Here is a 10,515-nt window from a genome sequence, read left to right on the forward strand (position 1 = left end):
AGTAGGGTCTGGGGAGGGTAAAATACACACAGTTCATACCGCTACCTCCGAAGAAGTAGAGAGGTTGTTTTCGATAAACCCCCGACTCAAGATAAAGAATAGGTAACAAAGTCGTGATGAAACGTAAAGCAGGATGGATGGCTTAATAGGAATAAAGAATAAGAAATAGTAAAATAAAACTCAGAGCACTACAGGATAGGAGAACTAAGAGGCATTTAATGGTGTAACATCAACATCACAAAACCAAACATCAGTAGCAGCATTGGTTGGAGCAGACAAAGTTGCATTTTATCGTTGTTCATTTTTGAGTACTCACAATAAAATTTTTGACAAGAAAGGAAGACATTATTATCAAGATTGTTACATTTATCTTGTGAAGCAATCTGCTTTTCGACTTTGGAGTACTGCTGTTGTTCAACTTCATGAAAGTATTTCCCAACTCCACTAGCATCTTCTTCGAATTCTTCTGAAACTGAGCGGAGTTGTGAACACGAGATGATGGTGGGTGATTTACTTGATAGTGACCTGCAGTTGCATTTCCATTACCATATGCATTAACAGCTTACAATATGAACTCACCACGCTCGCAAAAATACTGATAAACAAATCCCTCAAAGTTCTTTGGAGGCGTTCGAATATAACTAAGCATCGTTTTACATGTCAAAATGAACACTTCCTCGTTGTAAGCTAAAGATGCCTTCACCCAACGCTCATCTTTGATGTAGTTTTCGCGACCAGGCTCGTTTTAGTAAGGCTGAGCGTTGAGGACTAGTCCCTGGATTGAAATGAGTAGTTGAAGAATCGTAGAAGTTTTCGAGTTCCATCTTTCCACCCAAGTTCCAATCCAAGTGTTAACGAGGCTCAAGTAAACATATCCATCAGTATAAAGATTAGGATTCATATGATATCCACGCGAAAGATAACGAACGTTAAGAGGTTGGTTCGGATAATCTGAAGGGAAAAAAATGTAAAAGAAGAAGAGTCCGTCATGATATGGAGTACCGAAAGCACCAACAATCACAGCACGAAGAAGATCCATTCGCGACTTATAAGTTCAAACATAGATGGATTCAGGGAGATGTTTTTCGAGGATTTTCCATTCTTTCATTATCGTTCTGTAAGTTGAAGTGTTCGTATCGATGAAACATTTCTTGTCCTTGATGGATTGGTTCGATTTGATGTAACAGTGATCTGATTCATCTGATACAACATCAAAATATGGGAATTTGAAAGTAGTAGCAGATTTTTTGCTCTCACCTGCAAAGAAAATACCACTAGTGAGTAACATAGTTATCTAAGTTGCTCAGACTCTTCACTTCTAATGCCGCGCTGTGTCATATTCTCGAAAAATACACTACTCTTAGAGAACCTGACACGTGCCCGTTGACATTTTTGAAGAGTCCGAGTAACATAACTTGTTATCATATCTCAAACAGAAAATATTGCACCCTAGTGTTCCAATAAGTGGAGTTAGGGGGGCCTTTATGCCAAAAAGACTCTTTATCCAAACTATTTTGTCAAATACCCACAAGTTTTAAATCCTTTGCCAAATACCCACTTAATTCCACCTCACCACCAACTTTTCCAACTTAACAATTTCAGCCCCAACATTTATAATAATTCACTTTAACCCAATACTTCCAACTTAATAAATTCACCCACAAGTTTCTAATAATACACTTCAACCCTCTCCATTATCCACCACTATATATATAAAAATAATAACTAGGTTTTCAAAAATATTAAAAAAAATAATTTCAAAAGCTAAAAATAGAAAGTGGTTATTTTTTCCACCAAAAAGCTTCGATTCCGGCCACTTTTCCGACGTTATTTTTCAGCGATCAGCTGTAAATTAGTCCACAAACATCATAAGCTTGTCCATTGCATCCATTTTTACCCCATTTGTTTTCTATCTTCTCAAACACACTTTTCACCATTGTTAAAAAGCTTTAAATCACTCACATTACTCAAAACCATTTTAGAAAGTGCATTACAGCAGCTCAGGCGACTCCAAGTTCATTTCTTAATTCCATAAACCCAACAATCATTGATTACAAGCAATATTTGCAATTTCAAGTATTTGTACGGAAATTTGCTCAGTCATCAACCCGTCCTCGCCAGTCATCGACCGTGCATACAACACGACATAGACCATAAGCATAATCTACCATCTATTGAAGCTTAATTCTGGGATGTCTATTGCAAAATTTATTCTGGTTTCTGGTGATTTCATGGGAGAATAGGTGGAGACTTCAAAATATTGGAAATAGAGATCATTTACCAAGGTGACAATTCCCATTCTTGTTCGCCACAATAGTTCACACGACAAATTTGTTGCAAGCATAATGCAGAGCGGGGATCTAGATTACGCGTCGAGCGACGTACTGATTAGTTATGTAATGCATTCGAGGAAAAAGGTGAATACTACGATCATAAATAGCGATGTACGTGTGTTGACGTACATAATGGATGCTGATACAGATGACTTTAGACCAATTTTAAGGATAAATGTGGTTGAGAGGTCTTTTGAAGGACCGCTGAATTCATCAGCACCCCCACCGCGGCGCTCGATAGTCGACGATGATTTGAATGATTACGAGAATGATGTCGATGATACAATTAATATGGAAGATTATTCTATGGATATGGAAGAATTTTCATCGAAATCGCAAGATGATGAAGAAGACCGTGAAACAGAATCACAAGTAGGATACTCCTTCACCGACAGAATCAATTTCTGTTGTGGTCAAACATTCACCGATAAAAAAGAACTGAAAATGCAACTAGACGAAGCAGCAGCGAGGCAGTCTTTTGATTATTATATGAAGAAGAGCTGCACTAAATTGATGAAGACGCAATACTTATCTCATGGTTGTGGCTGGCTGTTGCGGGCAAAAAAGTACGACACCTCGGACAGATTTTGCATATATAAGTATGTCGGGATGCACACATGCGACGTTGAAAATGCCACCCACAGGCACAAAAAATTCTCATCTGAATTGATTGCTTCAGTATACGTAAATCATTTTCGGGATGGTAAGGGTCCAAGCATAAGAGAAATTCAAAGAATTGTATTTATGGAGTTGTGTTGCAACGCAAGCTATTGGATGTGTTGAAAAAGAAGTGTAATTACGAAAAACATTATTCGTGGGGCACCGGAGCACGGATATGCTTGCTTGCCGGCTTTTTCCCACATGGTGGAGTTATTGAATCCCGGGTCTTCTTACTCTATCGTGGTAACCGGATGGATGGATCGTTCATTTACTACTTCTTAGAATTCGGAGCTTGCATATGAGGATATGCCCACATAAGAAAGGTAATTACCGTCAATGGCACACATTTGTATGGAAAGTACGGGGGCGTTCTGTTAAGCACCGTTGCACAAGACACCAAAAATTATATATTTTCGATTGTCTTTTGTGTTGTCAATAAAGAGAACGATGCTTCTTGGACCTTCTTCTTCCAGAAGCTGAAGTTTATCATATAAGATGAACCAGATCTATACGTCATCTCCGACAGGCATATTAGCATCGCCAATGCTTTCTCCCGTGTATACAATCGTGCACATCACGGACTTTGCATGAGTCACCTCGCTGAAAATCTTCACGTAAATAAACACTGCGGAGAACATCTTTATCTATTCTACATCGCGGCAAAAGCTTATTCCTTTGATGAGTTTAGCGATAATTTTGTGAAATTGAAGAGTAAATACCCCGAGGCAGCTCATGTCCTTGAAAATGTGCTTGGTTTTGAAAAATGAAGTATAGCACACTTTTCGAGCAATAGGTATGACGTGATGACCACAAACATTGCCGAGTCGCTCAACTCGATTTTGATGGATGAACGGGAGTACCCCGTGTCGTACATATTCAATTCAATTGCTAAAAAATTTGGTAAAAAGTTTAGGGAGCGGCATGCATTTGTCGGTGGTAAAGAGAACATATTTGTGCCTTCTGCGGAAAGGATCCTAAGGGATAATAAGAGTGTGAGCGATTCCTTGTATGTGGGTAATCCAAATGGGGTTCTCGACGAGTATACGGTGTTCGGAAACGGTGTTAATGCCAAGGTTAATCTCTTAGAGAGGAGCTGTTCTTGTCGAAAATTTGACTTGGTGAAAATGTCGTGCGAACACGCGATGGCAGTTTTGCTAGCAAAGTACGGCGATGGCAAATATTATGGTAACTCCATCTACGACTACTCTTCACCAATTTATAAAGCTGAAAGTTACCTCCTCGTATACTCGAAAGCAATTAACGTGGTCCCTCCAGCTGAATGGACTGTGCCACAAGAATTGGTAGACAACAAAATTTCTCCACCTCCGTACGATCCTAAACTCGGAAGGAAGAAATTCAAACGCACTAAGGGCGTCGATGAGACATTTAAGTCCAAAAGGAGGAATAGGTGTTCAATATGCAAGAAATTCGAACACAAAAGAACCACGTATAGAATGGGCATCAAATCATAAATAGGCTTTTTTTTAGCTTCAATTGTAAAGCTACTGTTTTGGGGGATGAATGTGCATTTTTGTAGATTTTAACGTTCAGTTATTATCGACCTAAAGCTTTGTCTACGATAGACTATCTATAATCTACGGTATATATAATATATGGTCTATAAAATATTATGTATTGATTATATTATTGCTGATCTAACACATTATGTTGGTCATTTTCCCGGCTTATCTCTCCAATCGATGTAATGAATCATTATTTTCTTTGTTTCCCATTCTCATTTATTAAAAAGCTGCATAAAACGTCTCTTCACGAGGAATTGGTATACACATACGAAATGTTTTCTCTTTTTAGACAAGTTGACCTACCATTGGGTGAATATATGAACGGACGCAATCTACAGGTCTATAAGTGCAGGCCCTCTTTCTACGCAACCCTTCAGTTTTTCCTAAATCGAAAATATCAGAAATCGTCTCTTCTTCTTCTTCTTCTTCTTCACCCAAATCAAAAAAATACCTCCAAGAAGGATACCTCTGCGCCCCATCAGACGTGTTCCTCCGAGGCACTACGACCTCCTCCTCCTAAGGAATAATTTGGATTGGCTTTTCTATGGGCTGGGTCAAGACCGCATCTACCTGGAGTGGGAGCTCCGTCGAATTGCTCGTTTCTTAAGGGCAATTCTGGAAAGGCTCGGAATAGAAGTCCCTGACTACATCACCCCCCCTCCCCATAATTTAGTTTAAATATTTTATTTTAGTATATGTTTTTAAGTTTTTTTGATTTGGTCATTGCTGAAGAAGCTTTCTTGGTAGGATCTTGTTAGAAGAAAGCTTCTTCCATTTTTCCCCTTTTTGATGTAAATTTTATTATGTAATGCAATGAACAATTTTAATACAACTATGTTTCAGTTTCTTTTAACATTGTGTGTTTGCCATCTTTGTTCTGATCCCTTGTTTGAAAACTCGAATCAAATATGTCTGCCTTTTCAAGTTACAGTATTGTGGCTTAACTAATTTCCTGAAGAGTAAAATCTAATGTTTAGATTTTATACAAAGTATTTCGTCGACTGTACATGTTAGTCAATCGTAGACTACATGAATCGATGGATCATCGGGTAAATTAAAACAAATAATAACAGATTTTCAAAAAATAATTTAATTTTAAAAGATTTAAACAGATTATCACATGTTATGTGGCTGGTGGAAGAAAATAATTAAATTAAAAATGATTTAAATAGATAATCACAAGTTTTGGGAATTATGAAAGACAATTATTAAATTAAAAAAAAATTAAATAAATAATAGTAACATGTATTTTGGGCTGGTGGAAGAAAATAATTAAATATAATATGATTTAAATGGATAATCACATTTTTTGTGGCTGGTGGAAGAAAATAATTTAATTAAAAAGGATTTAAATAGATGATGTTGGACTAGTGGTGACACTTAATAGACCGTCGTATATCATGCACTTTGTCCTCCATCGATCAGTCTGATATATCGTAGACTTTCACGTTTATTATCGCATCGACTGATATCATTATTATGCGTATACCATGGTGATCTATGTACACAGTTATAGACCATCACTTGGATGTAGTTAAAAAATGATTAAATAAATTATAAATAAATGTGGTGTGGATTTCTACACATGTTAAGGAGTGTAAACAAGTCACATAATCATATTAGAGCTTAGACAAATTAGGGAGGGTGAATGAAGAAGTGTGTGGATGGGCAGTGGTTGAATGCTCAATATCGTAACAGTAATGTTTCTCAAAGCACAAGTATGTATTGAGGATGATAAATGTTTTACCACTATCAATTGCACACACTCTTTTGATTTAGGGGTGGTGATGAAAGAAATATGTGGAATGTGTAGGCATCAAATACAATACATATCCTATATACATACTTATGCTTTGTTTAAACATTACTCTTACGACATTGAGCATTCAACCACTACCCATCCACACACTTTTTAATTCACCCTCCCTAATTTTTCTATGCTCTAATATGATTATGTGACTTGTTTACACTCCTTCACATGTGTAGAAATCTACACCATATTTATTTATAATTTATTTAATTATTTTTTAACTAAATCCAAGTGATGGTCTATAACCTTGTACATAGATCATCGTGGTCTACGCTTAATCATGATATCAATCGATGCGATAATAAACGTGTAAGTCTACGATAGACTATACTGATCGATGATGACATAGTTCATGATCTACGATGGTCTATTAAATATCATCACCAGTCCAAGATCATCTATTTAAATCATTTTTAATGTAATTGTTTTCTTCCACCGGCCCCAAAACATGTGATTATCCATTTAAATCATATTATATTTAATTATTTTCCTCCACTAGCCCCAAAACATGTTACTATTATCTATTTAAAAAAAAATTAATTTAACTATTCATTTTTTAACTACCTCCACGTGATGGTCTATAGATGTGTACATAGATCACGGTAGTCTATGCATAATCAGGATATCAGTCGATGCACTAATAAAGGTGTAAGTCTATGATAAACCATACAAATCGATGGCTGACATAGGTCATGATCTACGACAGTCTATTTAGTGTCACCACTAGTTCAAAAGAGAAATTATTTTTCCAACGATAAAAAATGGCTACTTTTGTAAGCCATCAGTGTGAACACTTTGTTTTTACTTCATATATAAGGTGTACATCCCTCCTTATTTTATTTCATCAACTTTATTTTGTTTTTAAAAATTCTACAATGTCGCAAGCATCTCAACCATCCAATTATAAAAATACTCTAATTTGTCATTGTGGGAATGCGGCTGTCTTGAGAACGTCACGCACGGATTCAAATTCAGGTCGCAAATTTTATAATTATGCAATTTCAAAGGTGAGGTGTGCGTGTTTTTTAAAAAAAGTTAAGTTAATGGTTATGTAATTATTTTTTTCCTAGGATAATGGCGCATGCTCGTTTTTCAAATGGCTTGATGAGCTATCACCTCCATTCAGTCCATCAACGTTTATTCTGGAACTCGAGACATTAAATTTTCAAGGCTTGACAAAATTTAATCTACTACAAAGGCTCCAACAATGCGAAGAAAATAAAGATTTTCTCATGACTTTGTTCAAAGAAGCCGAAGAATAGAGGGATCATTTTAAACTATTGCTACATTACACTCAAATAGAGAGAGATCAACTAAAACAAAAATTGACTTCGGCCGAAGAAAGAGAGAATGTCCTAAAAATGATGTTATGTGCTATAATGCTAGTATTCGTTATTTGAAAAAGTGTAACATGGATGTAGTGATAGTGAATAAATAATAATAGTTCTACTTTTGTATAATATTAAATATTATTTTTGATAGAACCATAGTCGATTAAACAACACTCAACTTAAATTCGACCAGCAGGGTAATGATAGACTATGCATACAGTATATGGAATATTAAGTATGTATTCTATGATATCAAGCATACAATGTACCAATTATGACCACACCGTGCATATTCAAATTTCATGCCACAAATCAGTTTGATAGAAACAGTTCAGCTCAGAATCATAACAAGTTTCATAAAATAAAAGAATAATTGTCATATCCTACCACCAGATCCTTCAAACTTCATATTTGTGAAATAAAAAAAAAATTGTCATAGCCTAACAACTCATCATTTAACAACAAAATAAACATCTTAGCATTTAAATGTCTCTTTTCCTAAGTTCCTCATCAACACAAGTGTTACTGTTGATTTCATCAACAATGTCCATGACCAAATCTGTTTGGAAAGCTTCAACTTCTTTTTTCTCAACAATTGCAATTGCTTCTTCATTCTCACCTTCTTCTCCTTCTTTTTCAGCATGTGCATAAGTTGCTGCTTCTTCAGTTTTCTTTTCTTCCACACCTTCTTTTCTTACTTCACCTGCAGCAGTTGTTTCTTCCTCAGCTTCAGTAGCTGTTTCTTCCTCAGCTTCAGTAGTTGTTCACCTGCTGCTCCTTGCTCAACTTCTTCTTTGTCAGCTTTGTCAGCTTCTTCTTCAACAGTTTTTCCCTTTTCCGCGCCTCCTTGTTCATCTGCTGTCACTTCTTCTTCTTCTTCTTCTGCTGCTGCTGCTACTTTTCCACCTTCTTCTTGTCTCTTATCTTCTTCACCATCCTTCTTTTCTTCTTATTTTTCCTCTTCTGCCACAACAGCGGCCAACTCATCATTTTTCTCTTTTTTTCTCCTTCTTTATTCCTCTCAGATTCATGCACATGCACTATTTCATAATATTACAAAGTGTTACTGATATTTAAAGCTGAATATTCATTAACAACATCAATTAATGAATGAAGTTACCTCGCTCATGTTGTCGCTCATCATTTTCCTTTTTCTTCATTCTTTTCTCTTTGATATAGGCAGCAATATTCAACACCGCTTCCTCGAGCGCAGCCACACGCTTATGAAGATCCCCGGGGGATGAGGTTCTCACTGCATCTTTGGAGGTGCTCAGAGAATCATCATCACCAACGCGTAATCCAACGGGGTTACCACCCAAATCCCCTTCATCATCACTATCCTCAGTTGAAGTGAGGACAGTCACCCCTTCTAACTCTTTCTTCAAGCCATTGAGGACGTTATTCTTCACCTCGTCCGTATATGGCTCAAACGTAATCATGTAATCCATATTCGTCACACAAATAGTAGGGATGATGTACGGGTGCACGTTCTACCAAATATCAATTAACAATTACATAACATTCGATAAAACGGTACTATTATTGCATTATAGAAAATAAGTTCATACTTCGGTAACTTTTCCTTTATACTTGAATGGGTCGCCTTCGATTATCTTGTCGCTTTTTGAAGTTTGCCATCTGAGGATGCGGGGGATGGGTAAGGGCTCATCCATTGATTTTTCAGCAAATTCTCCAAGATGAGGAAAAGCCTCATAGATCCAAATCTGTAAGCAGTACAGCAGTGAAAAAAATAACTATGAGTCTATGACATAGTATAAATAAAATGATAATCTACGATAAACTCACTAAAGGGTTTATGGTAGATACCATGAATGCCCAGGGAAATTCGAATAGAGCATAGGATGCCTTCTGCTTCTCATCAAATACTTCTTTCTGCTTCTTCAGGTCACTTTTCTTTTTCAGATAGTCCATGGTCAGTCAAAATGTCTCTTTCCCCCACAGATACTTCTCGAAGAAACTCAAAGAGTCAACCATTCAAATCAGTTTTGTGTCGACAACCTTCGTCGAATCTTTCGCAAGCAACATGGTGTGCAAGAACCACAATAGACAACACTTGAACTTCTGGTCCTCGTTCAGTTTATTCCCTCTGATCAGGTGTAACAAGTTGGCCGTCGTGATGTTTTTGTTTTTTGTCACCTTAAAACAAAAATTGTCCCCTTTTGCTAACACCTTCTTCATTTTTTATTCACTGGGGTATGATGAGCAGTTCAGCCCCGTGATCAAACAAAACTCTTTCAAGCCAAAACAGGCAGGCTTGTTGTTAACGCAGAACCACATCTCATGACGTATCTTATCATTCTTAACGCGTTGCAACAGCAAATAATGGACCAACTGCCCATTGAACTTGAGATGTTCCGGCAGGTTTCTCAGGTGTCCAAAATAGGACCGCTTGAATCTTTTCTTAAATTCTTGGTCGATAAGAATTTGCTTAAATTCTCGATAAGCAGCCAGTCTTGATCTGACCGATATCTTTGTCGGGAAAGATCTGACCTCGTCTGTCACAACCCTCTTTTTTACCGCATCCGACCCCCGCTAGGGAGTTGGTTTTAGAGAAAATGGGTCTTTCCAATTAAGGTGACGTTTTGAAAAGGGATTATTTTATTTATAGAGTCCCCACTTGGAATTGAGTTTGGGTGTTCCAAGTCACCTTATTGAATCCCTATTCAAAAAGAAAATGACTCTTTAATTTTTTATTTTTCGATCTGCGACCTAGAAATTCGAATAAGGAATTCTGTTGACCGAGGGGAAGGTGTTAGGCACCCCTCGAGTCCCGTGATTCTAGCACGGTCGCTTTAATGACTTACGTCCAGCTTAAATTAAACTCCCTTTTTTTTTTT

The 10,515-nt window shown here is 36.9% G+C and overlaps 1 pseudogene; it reads right to left on the bottom strand.

Moving 5' to 3' along the window:
- Nucleotides 1-215: 215 nt before the first annotated feature.
- LOC124889774 lies at nucleotides 216-1,288 on the bottom strand (annotated as a pseudogene).
- Nucleotides 1,289-10,515: the final 9,227 nt, after the last annotated feature.

This window comes from Capsicum annuum, chromosome 12 (assembly GCF_002878395.1).
Source record: "Capsicum annuum cultivar UCD-10X-F1 chromosome 12, UCD10Xv1.1, whole genome shotgun sequence".
Taxonomy (NCBI): domain Eukaryota; kingdom Viridiplantae; phylum Streptophyta; class Magnoliopsida; order Solanales; family Solanaceae; genus Capsicum; species Capsicum annuum.